The following is a 14,857-nucleotide window of genomic DNA, read 5'->3' as shown; positions in this document are numbered from 1 at the left end:
CTTTACCTGAAAGTGGAAGCAGTCTTTACATTTGATCTTTTTATGTCAAGAAGGGGAGAAGTTCAAGGAAGAGAAATCAACTGTAGACAGTTGTGGGAGGCAGCATAAGGCCAATCCCCCTCCCCAAAGATGTCCATGTCCTAATGAACCAAAACCTGTGAACGTGCTCCCTTACATGACCAGCGGATAGGAAAGTTGCTAATGGAAATAAAAGTTGCTCGCAACTGACCTGAAATAGGAACACGATCCTGGATTATTCAGGCGGGCCCAATGTCATCACAAAGATTTTTAAGAGATAAAAGAGGGAGGTATGAGTGTCAGCGTCACAGTGACGGGATATGAGGACTCAACCAGCCATTGTTGGCTTTGAAGATGAAAGGGCACCATGAGTCAAGGGATGTGAGTGACCTATAGAAGCTAGAAAAGGCAAAATAGAAGAAAGATTCACCTCAAGAGACTCCAGAAAGAGTGCAGCCCTGCCAACACACTGATTTCAGCCCGCTCAGACCTGTGTCAGACTTCCATCTTCCGCAATTGTAAGATAATAAATCTGTGCTGTTTTGAGCCACTAAGCTTATGGTTATTCATGACGGGAGCCATAGGAAACTAATAGGAAACAGCGTAGGGTTTTCTAAGTCCAAGGAGAAACTCTGTGGATTCCAGTGAAGCAGCCCAACTTCTCATCTGAGGGAGCATCCAGCCCCTCAAGGCAGCAGGCAGGCTTACAGATGCGAGTCTGAGCAGGCTGGTTTCGCTCCTAAGTCATCAGGGCTGTCAGTGAGACCCCAGACACAGCAAGAGAGACTCTTGGCCCCTTCTTGGGAAATTATCGAGTCATTGTTTAAAAAAGAATTCAGTAACCACTAGCCAGTGATAGCTACCCAGAGGACACTGCGTCTTTGACCTCTTCACCATTTCTGCTGGCTGCTTTGTTTATTTCCCCTGTAATGCTTGACAGTTGACCACTTTCAGGAAAGGGTCTTGTGATTAATTTCATGGACAATAACCATAAAGAAACAAAACGAAACAACTCCCATTCCCCAGTCAGCCAACAGGACTGTCAGAAACTTGGGATAGAGAAATAAAATGGGTGTTGGCAACAGGGGAGAAGCAGAATCCTGATGGATCCCTGAGAGAGGGGGGAAAAAGTGATGTCACAGGTCAAGAGAAGGTTATCCACGCTGGCATGGGGCCAGGACCAACAGGAAGCCAATGGGTGTGTCTCAAGAGGGACTACTCTGTGCTCAACTGGGGCTTTGCATAAAGTTGGCAAATGTAAGCTGCTCTGATTATTACCATCGCTTAATAAGAAGAAATGTCCTTTAGAGGATGATTATCAGGTTACCCATACGTTAAAAAGAAGGCTTTACCTTCTTTTATATGATTCTTTTATCTGATTCTTCCATAACCATGTTGATATGGTAGGACAGGTGGCATTTTCCCCTCGGTTTTTTAAATTATTAAAACATCAAAGTTAAACACGCTTGTTTTGAATGGACTTCAGGGGTAAGGAGCTCGATGGGCACCACTGCCAAGAAACTCCAGGACAGAGAAGGAGGGGTGGGAGGACAATGGTCTCAGAGACACCATTGGAGACACCCTCCTGGGTGCCTGGGAGACACCCTCTGTGACCTCCAGACCATCTGAGAGATAAAGAACCCAGAATATTGACCCACTGTCTCCACACCCCAAGGCTGGCCACTGATTGAACCCAGGCCCGGAACTCTGTGCTCAGGCATCTTGCCACCCTGCTCTGGGGTTCCTACCTACCCTATCTCAAGCTGGCTGGGAACCAGGGGGCCATAGAGGAAAGCCAGCTGCCTGGCTGGGCTCCCATTCTCCTGAGGCTCAGAGCCGCACCCTATCAAGGCTTCTAGCCATTTCTGCCTTCTTCTAGTTACCAAAGGGAAAAAAAATACTGATTGTAAACATCACTTTAAAAGCATGCCATCCGACAGCCAGCTCAGCTGCAATACATCAGCCTGAATTGTACTCATTTATGGTGAAGCATTTTATATTAATGTTTTCATTGCTTATCACAGACACTAGCTTTAAAGTTCTTAAGCCAGCTGTACTGACTTATTTATTAGGTTTTTTTTCCCCAAGTTTCCTTTTCCTTAAATAAATGTTTGTTTTACTTTCGTACATTTAAGAATCCCTCTTGTCTTCTGTCAATCACTTCTGATGGCTGATGTGCCACATCCCCTATTTCTCCAGAATATACTCAGAACCTTTGGAAGAAACATGAAATGAAGCTAGGAAAGCCCATGGAAGGAACAAGGCTTGAGCGAGGAGGACAGTTTTGTCTCTGCAGGGCCATTTAGCTTCTCTTTTTCCCACAAGCAGAATTCCACCTCTGCTATAATGTGGAAGATCTTCGATGGCTGCCTAAAGTCAACTGACTGGGCTGTGGTCAATGCTATTGATCCTCTCCCCTACTTCCTAGGTTCTCTTCCTGACATGCTGACCACTCTTCTGTCCTCTTCATTAACTTCATCCTCCTCCTCTTTCCTACATGAGGGTAGTCTAAAGGTCTCAGGCCTGTCTCCTTCAGAACAAGCACTACATAAAGTCTAAACACTGAATGCTGAGATCCCTCCCCCACTTCCTTCACCTACTGGGCTCCCAGAAGACTGATGACAAGACAGAGAGCTAGAGGGTTTGTCTCTAGAGGTTCTGACATTTGTGAATTGGCTAAGAAAATTTCCAGGACCTAGTCACTTCACATGGGAGCCCATCGGGCAACAAAGATCACTGAAAACCACTGAATTCCAGTCAGCATCGTGGTTCCTCAGTCTGAAATGTGAACAGATAGTCATGGGTCAGCAGGCATTTAAGAAAACTCTAGCAAAAAACAAAAATTTGAAATAAGGGACTTAGAGAAAATAAAGATAGAACAAGAAGCAAAGGAATTCTTTTTTAAAAACTATTGTTAATATCTTCAGAAAAAATAAGATGCATATCCATGCAACAAGAAGAGAAAGCTATTATAAAAGAACAGTCAGAAAATAATAAAGAGTGCATGGTTATTAAATATGGAATAACCTTAGTAAAAATTAAATAGAATTCTGGAAGATTAATATAAGAAATCTCTTAGGAAGTAGACAAAGGACAATGAGATGGAATAAAGATAAGAAATAACAGAAAAATTAAAGCATCCATCAAGGAAGTCCAATAGTCTCTTAATAGAAATTTCAGGAACAGAGCTCAGAGAGAACAAGGAAGGCAATTATAAAGAATAAATCCCAAGAAGATTTCCATAACTGAAGAGTGTGAGATTCCAGATGTAAAGGATTCATCAAAACGTCAAATATAAGAATGACTATCATCAATAAATCAACAAACAACAAGTATTGGCAAGGATGTGGAGAAAAGGGAACCCTTGTGCATTGTTGGTGAGATTGCAAATAGGTGTAGCCACTATGGAAAAACAGTATGGAGTTTCCTCAAAATATTAAAAATAGAACTACCTTATGACCCAGCAATTCCACTTCTGAGTATTTATCCAAAGAAATCCAAAACACTAATTCAAAAAAATATATGCACCCCTATGTTCACTGCAGCATTGTTTACAATAAACAAGATATGGAGGCAACCTAAGTGCCCATCAATAGATAATGGGGTAAAGAGGATGGTATACACATGTACAATGGAATATTACTCAGCCATACAAAAGAACAAAATCTTACCATTTGTGACAATATGAATGGACCTAGAGGATATTATGCTAAGTGAGATAAGTTAGAGAAAGACAAATACCATATGATTTCACTTATATGTGGAATCTAAAGAACGAACAAAACAGAAACAGACTCATAGGTACAGAGAACAGATTGATGTTTGCCAGAGGGAAGGGGTGTTGGGGAGGTGGGTGAAAAAGGTGAAGGGATTAAGAAGTACTAATTGATAGTTACACAAGAGTCACAAGGATGTAGAGTACAGCGTGTGGAGCGTAGTCAATAACATTGTAATAACTATGTATAGTGCCAGGCAGGTACTAATCTTATGGGTCTGGGAGGATCACTTCTTAAATTATAAAAATGTCTAACCACTATGCTATATACCTAAAACTAATATAAAATAACGTTGAATGTCAACTGTAATTGAAAAAAAAGGGGTCAGATGCAATGAATGAAAAAAATATGCACACCTAGATTTATCATTGTGAAATTGTAAAACAACCCAGGATGTAGGAGGGATAAACACTTTCAGAGAAGGGTGAAAAAGAGGTCACTACACAAGGCTAAGAATCAGGAAAGCATCAGACTTCTCAACAGCAATGCTAGAGTCTAGAATACAGCGGAGCAATGTGTTTCCATCCTAGATAGCTATATCCAGCCAAATGATAAGTCAAACATAAAGAAAGAATAAAGACATATTCAGATATTCAAGCACTCTCAAGTTTTACTCCGTGTGTGTTTTCATGAGAAGCTTCCAAGAGGATCTTCATCAAAGGAAAAGACTGAAACAGAAAAAGACATGAGATCCAGAAAGAAGATCATCAGAGGGGAGCAGTGCAGGGGAAACTGAGATAATAGGGGTGCAGCATACCTAAAATGATCCAGTGTAAATCACATAGACCTGGGGGTTGGCGGCCCCAGAGGGATGGTTTCAAGGGAAAAACAACACTGTTCAGCCACCCAAGGGGCTTGACTTTGTCTAGGAAATCTCGGTAGCTCTGCCAGAAAATTTGCAGAAGCATCAATGGTAGACACATAGAAAGCTAGGCAATGACAACTTTAGTTCTGGGAAAAACAAAAAGTTGCTCAAGAAAAAGAATCAGTGCTCACTTTGGCAGCACATATACTAAAACTGGAATGATCCGGAGATTAACATGGTCCCTGTGCAAAGATGACGTGCAAATTCCTGAAGCGTTCCATATTTTTACTAGGAAAAGAATTTTTAAATCTATATGAGATGATGGATTTAACTAAATTTATTATGGTAATCATTTCACAATACAGTAATCCTCCCTTGTCCACAGTTTCACTTTCTGCAGTTTCAGTTACCCATGGTCAACTAAAGTTTGAAAATATTAAATGGGAAATTCCAGAAATAAACAATTCATAAGTTTTAAATCGCATGCTATGCTGAGTAGCATGATGAAATCTCTCATTGTCCTGTTCCATCCCACCCAAGATGTGAATCATCCCTTTGTCCAGCGTGTCCACCCTGTATATACTACCATTCCATTGTCACTTAGTAGACAGCTCAGTTATCAGATCCACTGTCACAGTATAGCAGTACTTGTGTTCAGGTAACCCTTATTTTACTTAATAATGGCCTCAAAGCACAAGAGGAGCGATGCTGACAATTTGGATATGCCAAAGAGAGCAGTCAAGTGCTTCCTTTAAGTGAAAAGTTAAGTACAGTATAATAACAAATTGTGAGAGATACAGAGACCACATTCACATAACATTTATTACAGTGTATTGCCATAATTGTTCTATTTTATTATTCATTATTGTTGTTGATCTCTTATCGTGCTTAATTTATAAATTAAAATTTATCATAGATACGTATTTATAGAAAAAACTTAGTTTATGTAAGGTTCTGTACTATCCATAGTTTCAGGCATCCACTGGGGGTCTTAGAATGTGTCCCGAGCAGATAAGGAGCGGACTACTATATATGTAAGTCAAGTCATTATGCTATACATCTTAAACTCCCACAGTGCTGTATGTCAGTTATATCTCAATAAAACTGGGGGAAAAGAAAAGAAATAATCACATTTTTATTCCTTTGTGAACATCTTCATAGATATAAATATGAAAATCCTAAAAATTCACTTAAGAGAAAATTGCAATATAGCTGTATTGGGAGAATGGAAGAAAGACAAGGTACAGCATGTCAGCTCAAAGAGAGAAAGCCTACAGTTATGTGGATGGAAGTTAAAAAATAATGTCCTGAAGATAGAGCAATATAATAATATTATTTAGAAATATGAAGGTAAATGCCAGCAATAAGAACTTAAAATGTTGAAAATGGTGTTTCTAGGGAGTACGACTCAGGAGTAAGGATGGATAGGCCAAGGAAATGCTAGGGTTTTTAAGTCTTGTCATACATTTGAATTTTGTAATCATGTACATGTATGGGTTTGATAGAAAGTAAAATTTTAATTTAGGTGTATAACCATAACGCCATATGCATAGCTGTGTATTCTAGAAAAAGCAAGAGTCCACCATAAGCAGATGTAGAGTGAGGAGCAAAATGACAGACTATCCGCCTGGCAAGAAAGGACTCAAATGTGGCCTGCTTTGGGAAGTTTTCCTTGAACCCCCTCACCCATGACCCTTTTTCTTCAGTGCTCCCCCAGCTCTTGCATGTAGCTTTATTAACTCTTTATCGCAATGTATTATGATTCTTTGTTTAAAAGTCTCTCTCCCCGAGCTTCTCAAGGAGAAAAAAAAAGCAGGTGCAAACCCTGCCCCCTTAGACCCTCTCCTTAAACATGGCATGCTGTCTCTTACCTCTGGACAGAGCTTACCTGCACAGAGCTTTCCCTGACCACTTGTCTGTCTAAAAAATGCTGACTCAATTATCAAGGCTCCTTTAACACCTTCATTGACTCCCCCAGATGGCCAGTCCTCTCCTGGGTCATACTGCCCTTTGTGCAAACCTCCACTGCAGCAACTATCTCTTTGTATTGGACACAGGTATTGGCAGGCCTCTCTCTCAGATAATCATGCAAGGATCTCATTATACCCTGAGTGTGTCCCTAATGCTTAGCAGAGTATCTGACTTTATGTCAAAGCTCAGTAAGTACTTGTCAAGTAAAGGCATGCATGAATGGGTGTGTGGCTGCATGGATGGAGGCATGGATGAATGTGTGGATGGATGGATGGATGGATGGATGGATGGATGGATGGATAGATGGATGCATGCATGGATGGATACATGCATGAAAGGGTGCATGCATAAAGGGCCAGGCTGTGTTTTCTTGTTCCATCTAAAAGAAAGAGTAATATTGGTTGGTTAAATAAAAAAATAAGACTGAGAAGCTGGATGTATCCAGAAAATTCACTGTACCACCCTCCCTGGGCTAGGCGCACAGACTACATAGAGTGAGCCACTGGCACCTAGGTAGGAGCTTAAGTACTGCATGATTGCTTCCTTGATACTTGGGACCCAATGTAGTCCAAAACAGTGTGCACACAAGAATAGGGCAGAAAGGAGGCAAGGGATATAGAAAGGGGAGGCAGCCACCCTAAAGACACACCTTGCTGGCAGTGACACCTGTCCCTGCTTGTGACTTCCACTAAGAAGCTCAAATGTTTCTTGGGTGCTGTGAAATGAAAGGAAGGGGCCAGTGCACCCTCCACTAATGACATACTATGTGGTTTCATACCAGGGGCTTGATAAACAGGTAGAGCTCTTCTCAGGTCCAGCTTGTGGATGCAAACAACATAGCTTAGGCTAACAGTTTGCATTCTTTCTACAAAGACACCCAAGCAAGAGAACAACAAGATGCAGGGATCATTTGTGGCCCCCTCCTGCCTCTGCCCAATCCAGCATAGCCATTTCCTAAATCACAGGTCTCAACTTCATAATCTGAGTCTACAGGGCAAGGGGCACTTACCTTCAGAAGAAACTTCTGAAGCCCTACTGATGCAACTTTGTTCCCACCAAAAGGATTTTTAGCAATTAAAAGCTAAATGAATTTCTCATACATTCATCTAACCCAGGATAATAGCTGGTCAGTTTTGTAGCATAAGTTAGGGGCTGTGAAAAGACCACACTGCCCCCAAAATATCTCCCCACCGGGCGGAAATTCTTCATTTCACTTTATAATCATGCCTGAAATTCCACCAATTAGAAACTCATTTATAAGCCTCTCTTGTAAAATGTGCAAGAGTGATTAGCTTTATTTGATGTTGTTCCAGGATCTATAATTAGGACCAATGGTTTGGGCCTAATAAAGAAAAACTAATGGGCTTTAGTTTGAGTGAAAAAGCTTCTTCTGTCAGTTCTTGCTCTTCAGCAATGGGACTGGCAACTCCCATGAATGACAGATAAACAATCACTTAAGACAAAATCTTCTCTTTCTGGATAGCTCTAATGGGGTAGAAAGTTCTTCTCACAGTGGATTAAAATTTGCTTCCTGACACTCTCAGTGGTTTGCCCTAATTCTGCTCTCAACAACACAAAGGGAGTCTAATCACCATCCCCTTGTCAAATATTCTAAGCCAGCCCTCCTCTCCCTTGGAGATCCCACAACACTTCCTCCATGTCTAATGGCCGGGCAGTATGTGTGCCCTGATTTGGTTAAATAAGGCATGCCTTCAGGATTCCTTGCCTGCCCTCCAGAGAATGGTCTGTAGTAGGTAGAAGTTGCAGTGTGTCTGTGACAGGCAGTAACAGCCTTGTAGTGTCTGCTTCCCACTGACAAAGCACTCTGGCAAACACAGGGCCCTGTGGGGCTGGAAGTTTCACCTGGGTGTTGTGGTCAGGCACCAGTCCATGTACAGGAAAGTCAAATAAAAGAGAAGGGCTCCATGAGAAAGATCCAAGATGGTGGAGTAGATAAACACTGTGCCTGTTTCCTTCTGTGAACACATTAAACTTACAACTAAATTATATAGTGATCAACAACAAGAACCATCTGAAGTCTGGCTAAACAGAAGATTTATAACCACGTCAAAACTCGTATAAGGGGTGGAGACATAAAATGGGCTGACTTCAAACCTCTGTGTAGCAACTGAGAACTCAGAGAGATAACTCAGCCACGGAGGTTCCACCAGAGGAGTGAGAGACCCCAGCCCCACACCAGACTCCCAAGCCCCGAGTACTGGTGCCAGGAAGAGGATCCCCCACAACATCTGGCTGTGAAAAAGTGGGGATTCCAATCATCCAGGTGGGACAGAAGGCTGCAAGAAACCCAGATATCCTCTTAAATGGCCTGCGCACAGAACTCTCACACACAAGCACTCACCTTGGTCTTCAGCAGAGGGACAGTAACTCAGGGAGTGTCAGAGGCACACAGGGGACACTCTGAAATGTATGGCTTTGGAAGGAGGATTAGAGGACAGTCGCCATTTTCCCTGTGTGGGGTCCTTCTCCCTTGCAGCCAGCAGGCAGGTATAATCTTTCCTGTGTTAAGCCCACCTTCACAGGCCAAATCTGAATCTGATTGGCCTAGTGAGTCCACTGCTCCACCCTGGTAACTCACTGAGACCCTGCCGCACCCAACTCACCCAATATCAGAGGCACTTACCTCGAGAACAGTCAGCCCCAACCACATTGCACTCTTTCTTGAAATACTATCAGAGTGAATAAGACTCAGTGAGGAGGCATCTGGCCTTGATGTGCTCTGAGACTTTTGCTGAGTAGCTCCAGGCTGGGCACTGGCACCAAACCAGTCTACATTAACCTGTTAATCACAATTCTTCCCACTCTAGTGACTCCCTGCGTCCCTGCCTCATCCAACGTGCATACTGCATAAGACTTTGTCAGGGGCTGAACTTTAAGGAAGCTGGGAATAGGGAGCAGGCCTCAAGTTGTCCCTACTTTTTGCAGAGATACCCCAGGCCTGGTACTGGTGGCATCTATCCTCAGTTTGCAGTGTGGCCCCTCTGGGGTTAGCACAGGCAGTGAATAACCTTGGATCACTTCGTAGCTCCTACCAGGTAGTCATTGGGTGATAATAGGCATAGGTGACATGTGCCAGCATCAGAGCCTCTCTCAATAATTCCCAGAACCAGCATACTTGGAGGTTGGCTTCAGACCACAGCAGAGCACTCCCCCAATTAGCCCCACAAATGACACACTCAAAAGGCATTCTCAACAAGCACTCACTGGGGTGAATCCCATTCAGTGGGGTAAGTCACCTGCACAACAGCCTATTAGCTGTGGACATGGCCAAATCCCACAGCCAATCGGCCTGAGGGTCAATCTCACCCACTGAGTGCCAGTAGCAATCAAGGTGCAACAATAACAGGAGGGCACACACAACCCACACAAAGCACACTCTGGATCCCCCAGCTCAGGTGACCAGGGAAACTGTGCCAGGGCCACACAGAGTACCTACTATATAAGGCCACCCAGCCAAAACTGGGAGACATAGCAGATCTACCCAATACATAGAAACAAGCATAGAAGTAGCCAAAATGAGGAAACAAAGAAATAAGTCCCAAACAAAAGAACAGGAAAAACCTCCAGAAAAAAGAACTAACCAAAATGGATGTGAACAACCTACCAGACACAGAGTTCAAAACAATGGTTATAAAGGATGCCCAAAGAACTTAGTGAGAACACTAACAAAGAGATGGCAAGCATGCAAAAGGACATAGAAACCATTTTAAAAGAAAAAACACTCAGAAGTGAAGGAAACAATAACTGAAATGAAGAATGGACTAGAAGGAATCACCAGCAGACTAGATGAAGCAGATGATCAAACCAGCGATTTGGAAGACAAGATATCAGAAAACACCCAATCAGAACAGCAAAAAGTAAAAAGAATACAACAAGGTGAGGATATTTTAAGAGACCTCTAGGACAACATCAAGCGTAACAACATTCTCATCATAGGGATATCAGAAGGAGAAGAGAGAAAGCAAGGGATTGAGAACCTATTTAAAGAAATAATGACTTAAAACTTTCCTATCCTGGTGAAGGTAATAGACATACAGGTCCAGGAAGCACAGAGAGTCCCAAAGAAGATGAACCCAAAGAGGCCCACACCAAGACAGAATATAATTACAATGGCAAAGGTTAAAGACAAAGAGGGAATCCTAAAAGCACCAAGAGAAAGGCAGCTACCGTATTTCTCAGAAAATAAGACCAGGTCTTATATTAATTTTTGCTCCAAAAGATACATTGGGGCATATTTTCAGGGGATGTCTTATTTTTTCATGTACAACAATCTGCATTTATTCAAATACAGTCATGTCATCATCTTCTGGAACATCATCATAATGTTCTAAATACGTCCGTCTGGCTGACGATCTTAACTGGGGCTTATTTTCGGAGTAGGTCTTATTTTTGGGAAAACATGGTAGTAACTTATGACGGAGCTTCCATAAGATTATCAGCTGATTTCTCAACAGGCCAGAAGGCATTTGGCATAACATATTCAATGTGATGAAAAGCAAGGACCCACAACCAAGATTACTCTACCCAGCAAAGCTATCATTTAGAATTGAAGGAAACATAAAGAGCTTCCCAGACAAGAAAAAGCTAACGGGGTTCATCACCACCAAACCAGTATTACAAGAAATCTTAGAGGGACTTCTTTAAGATGGAAAAAAATATATTAAAATTATGAATAATATCATTTAAAATGGCAATAACTACATGTCTCTCAACAATTACTTTCAATGTAAATGGATAAAATGCTCCAGTCAAAAGACATAGGAGGGCTACATGGATAAGAAAACAAAACCCTTACATATGCTGCCTACAAAAGAATCACTTCAGATTGAAATACACACAGACAGAAAGTAGAGATGGGAAAAGATACTTCTGAAAATGAAAATGAAAACAACAAAAAATCTGGAGTAGCCATACTTATACTACACAAAATATATTTAATGCAAAAGCTATAACAAGAGACAAAGAAGGACCCAGTAATCCTACTTCAGGGTATTTATCTGAAGAAACCCAAATGCTACTTCAAGGGCACATGTGCATCCACATGTTCATTTTAGCATCGTTTACAGTGGCCAAGATGTGGAGGCAGCCTGGCTGTCAGTCGGCAGAAAAATGGACAAAGAGGAAGTGGTACACATGTACAATGTAATATAGCTCGACCAGGGAAGGGAATGGATTCTTGCCATCTGCAGCAGCATGGATGAACCTGGAGGGTACTGAGTGTAGCGTAAAACAGAGAAAGAGAGATGCAATGTGATTTCACTTATGTGGGGAACCTAAAGAGCAAAATAAATAAACAAAACAGAAAAAACCTCATATACAGAGAACATATTGTTGGTTGCCAGGTGGGAGGGGAATGGAGAGTGAGTGAAACAGGGGGAAGGATTAAGAAGTACAAATTTATTGCTATACAGTAATCCTGGGGATGTAGAGTATAGCATAAGGAATATGTCAATAATATTGTAATAACTATGTATGGTATCAAATTTGCACGAGATTTGTTGGGGTGAGAGATGGGAGGGGGTTTGGGGCAAGGTGAAAAGCAATTTTGGAACTCTTTTTCTGGAATGGCCATCACAGCTGTCATCCTATTACACTTAATGTCCTAAATGTCATCAAAATGTTTCCCTTTCAATACTTCCTTTATATTCAGGTAAAGAAAGAAGTCACTGGGGCGTGTTCCAATACAGTTATTTGTTTACTGTCTTAAAACTCCCTGTGAGTTGGTGCATTGTCGTGATGCAAGAGCCATGAATTGTTGGCAAAAAGTTCAGGTCATCTAACTTTTTCACACAGCCTTCTCAGCACTTCCAAATAGTAAAGTTGGTTAACTGTTTGTCCAGTTGGTGCAAATTCATAATGAATAATCCCTCTGATATCAAAAAGGTTAGCAATATCGTTGCAACAAGTTCATGAACTTAATTGTCAGACCTCGTAAGCAGAAGCTAGCCTGCTGGAAGTTGAGAGTTCCTACTGAGAAGAACCAAGGCTTTCCAGCCAACAGTTGGCCAATTCCTGGCCAATAGCTTGCCAATTTCCAGATATGTAAGTGAGACCACACTAGATCAAGTTACCAGTCAACCAACCCACCAGGTGACCATGGATACATGAGAAAATCCAGCAGAGATCAACTAAACAAGTTCAGAACAGACAGACTGCCCAGTAAAACTGCAGAAGCACAAACTAATTAAATGGTTGTTGTTTTATACCGCTACATTTTGTGATTTGTTATGCAGCAAAACCAACTAATATAGCTTTCCCTCTGCCTCTTTTTGTTTAGCATTGTAGCAGTTTTAACTCTTGGCAAAGAGTTAGGAGTCATAGGAGGCAAAGGACATGGACTAATTTGTATTAGTTATGTTAGGAGCTCAAGGACCTTTTGAGGGGGACACAGCCCATATCCTAATCCCTGGAGCACAGGCTTCAGATTAGGCCAAACTGTATATGTGGCCACTGTGATCAGTCATGATAGATAGCAACTTCTATAGTGCTTACTCCATGGCAAACATTCTTCTAAGGGCTTTACATCTATTATCTCATTTAATTTTCAAAGCTACCCTATGAGATGGGGCCATTTTTATTTTCATTTTACAGATGAGAAAACTGAGATACACAGATGCTAAGTAATGATCCCAAAGTCCCACTAGAAAGTGGTGAAGCTGGAATCTGATCTGAGGCAGGCCACCCTCCAGAGACCTTGCTCTTACTCAGGATGCTAACCTGCTAAGTCCTCTGGTAAAAAAGGATGACTGAGGCCCTAAAGGGGATCTTCCATGAGGGAAGGGGAGAGGCAAACTTGTGACCCAGGATCAGCCCTATGAAGTTTCATAAGGACAATTGTGATTTTGGTATAGGATGCAGTAAAACCTGGAAATGATTCAGGACCCAGTTACTCTGGAAAAGCATTTGGGGAGACAGGGGCTCAGCATGTGAGAGCGAGGATCCAAGTAGAGGAAACCCCAGAAAGAGTTGCAGGTACAGGGCTCTGGACCCACAAGGGCATCAGCAGGGTGCCAGGCAGGAGCTCATAGACCCTACGGACCAGAATTCAGCAAACACCAGCCCACCACCACCACCACCAAAATAAAGTGTGACGGACAGACAGAGTTTTCAGTTTTCTCTCTCCCTGCTTTCGGGAGGATCTGCATGGTGTGGGGGTAAGAAATACAGAACTGGACTCCCTGATACCACGTTTCCCCGAAAATAAGACTGGGTCTTATATTAAGTTTTGCTCCAAAAGATGCATTAGGGCTTATGTTCAGGGGCTATCCTCCTGAAAAATCATGCTAGGGCTTGTTTTCCAGTTAAGTCTGATTTTCAGGGAAACACGGTAATAAGATCTGTTGAGGGCTTAAGTGATTGATGAGAAAAATAAAAAAGAAGTGACCGTATTTGTACCCAAAGCAAGAGAAGTGGCTTTAGTGGCTTCGAAAGTATCTCTTAAATAGAATTGCATCGTTTATAAAGTGTTTTCAAATATTGTATTTACCTGTTGGCTCCTCACAACAACCCGGCAAGGTGAGTGGGACAGGTATCATTGTCTCTGTGTCTTAGATGATGGAACTGTGGCTCAGGGCAAGCGCCTTGCTCCGAGACACGGAACGAGTGGGAGGCAGAGCCAAGAGGCCAAAACCAGGCTTTCCCCTCCAGATCTAGAGTTCCTTTCCACAGCGCCATGGCTCCTCTCTAGGCACATGCAAAGCTCTATAACAGTTAAAGAGAAGTCCTAACTCGGGACACGACTCCAAGGGGATGCACACTGGTGACTTCTTGTCAAAAGAGTGGCCCCCGACTTTGGAGGCACCAAGAGGTCAGAGCACCCCACACAGTCAGTGACGGCCTCAAGGAAGAGGCTCAGGGCTTGAGCTTAATTTAATTCGTTTAAGCAACTCTTTGTTTCCCAAATAAATAGCGATTTGAAAAGCTGCTGATGAATCCCATCCCGTTATTTTTTAGCAACAAGTTGCTTGGGGCTGATCTGCAAAATAGTCTGCTACTTGATGTAATCCATTTTTCACCCAAACTGTTTTCTGTGCTAAACAAATCGTGGCTGGGTTTTTGTTTATTTGTATGGTGTTTTTTCTTGGTTTGTTTTGTTTTTTTCATCTTTGCTCGTTGGTTAGCTTAGAAGCACAGGCCATTCTAGGGCAGCAAGCAGCCCCAGCTCCCAGCTCCCCACACCTACTCACTCTAGGCCAAATCCTAGCTGCGGTTATGGCTTTGATGGCACACACAGCTTTCCATTGCTCTCGACAGAGCAACTGGAAGG

The 14,857-nt window shown here is 42.3% G+C and overlaps 1 non-coding gene across 1 annotated transcript; it reads left to right on the top strand.

Moving 5' to 3' along the window:
• Positions 1-4,782: 4,782 nt before the first annotated feature.
• LOC117012015 (U6 spliceosomal RNA) lies at positions 4,783-4,886 on the top strand. Its single transcript, XR_004421094.1, has one exon. It is a non-coding gene; the product is annotated as a U6 spliceosomal RNA (small nuclear RNA).
• The last annotated feature ends 9,971 nt before the right edge of the window (positions 4,887-14,857 follow it).

Source organism: Rhinolophus ferrumequinum, chromosome 19, assembly GCF_004115265.2.
Source record: "Rhinolophus ferrumequinum isolate MPI-CBG mRhiFer1 chromosome 19, mRhiFer1_v1.p, whole genome shotgun sequence".
Classification (NCBI taxonomy): domain Eukaryota; kingdom Metazoa; phylum Chordata; class Mammalia; order Chiroptera; family Rhinolophidae; genus Rhinolophus; species Rhinolophus ferrumequinum.
This window is presented reverse-complemented; position numbering and strand designations above follow the sequence as displayed.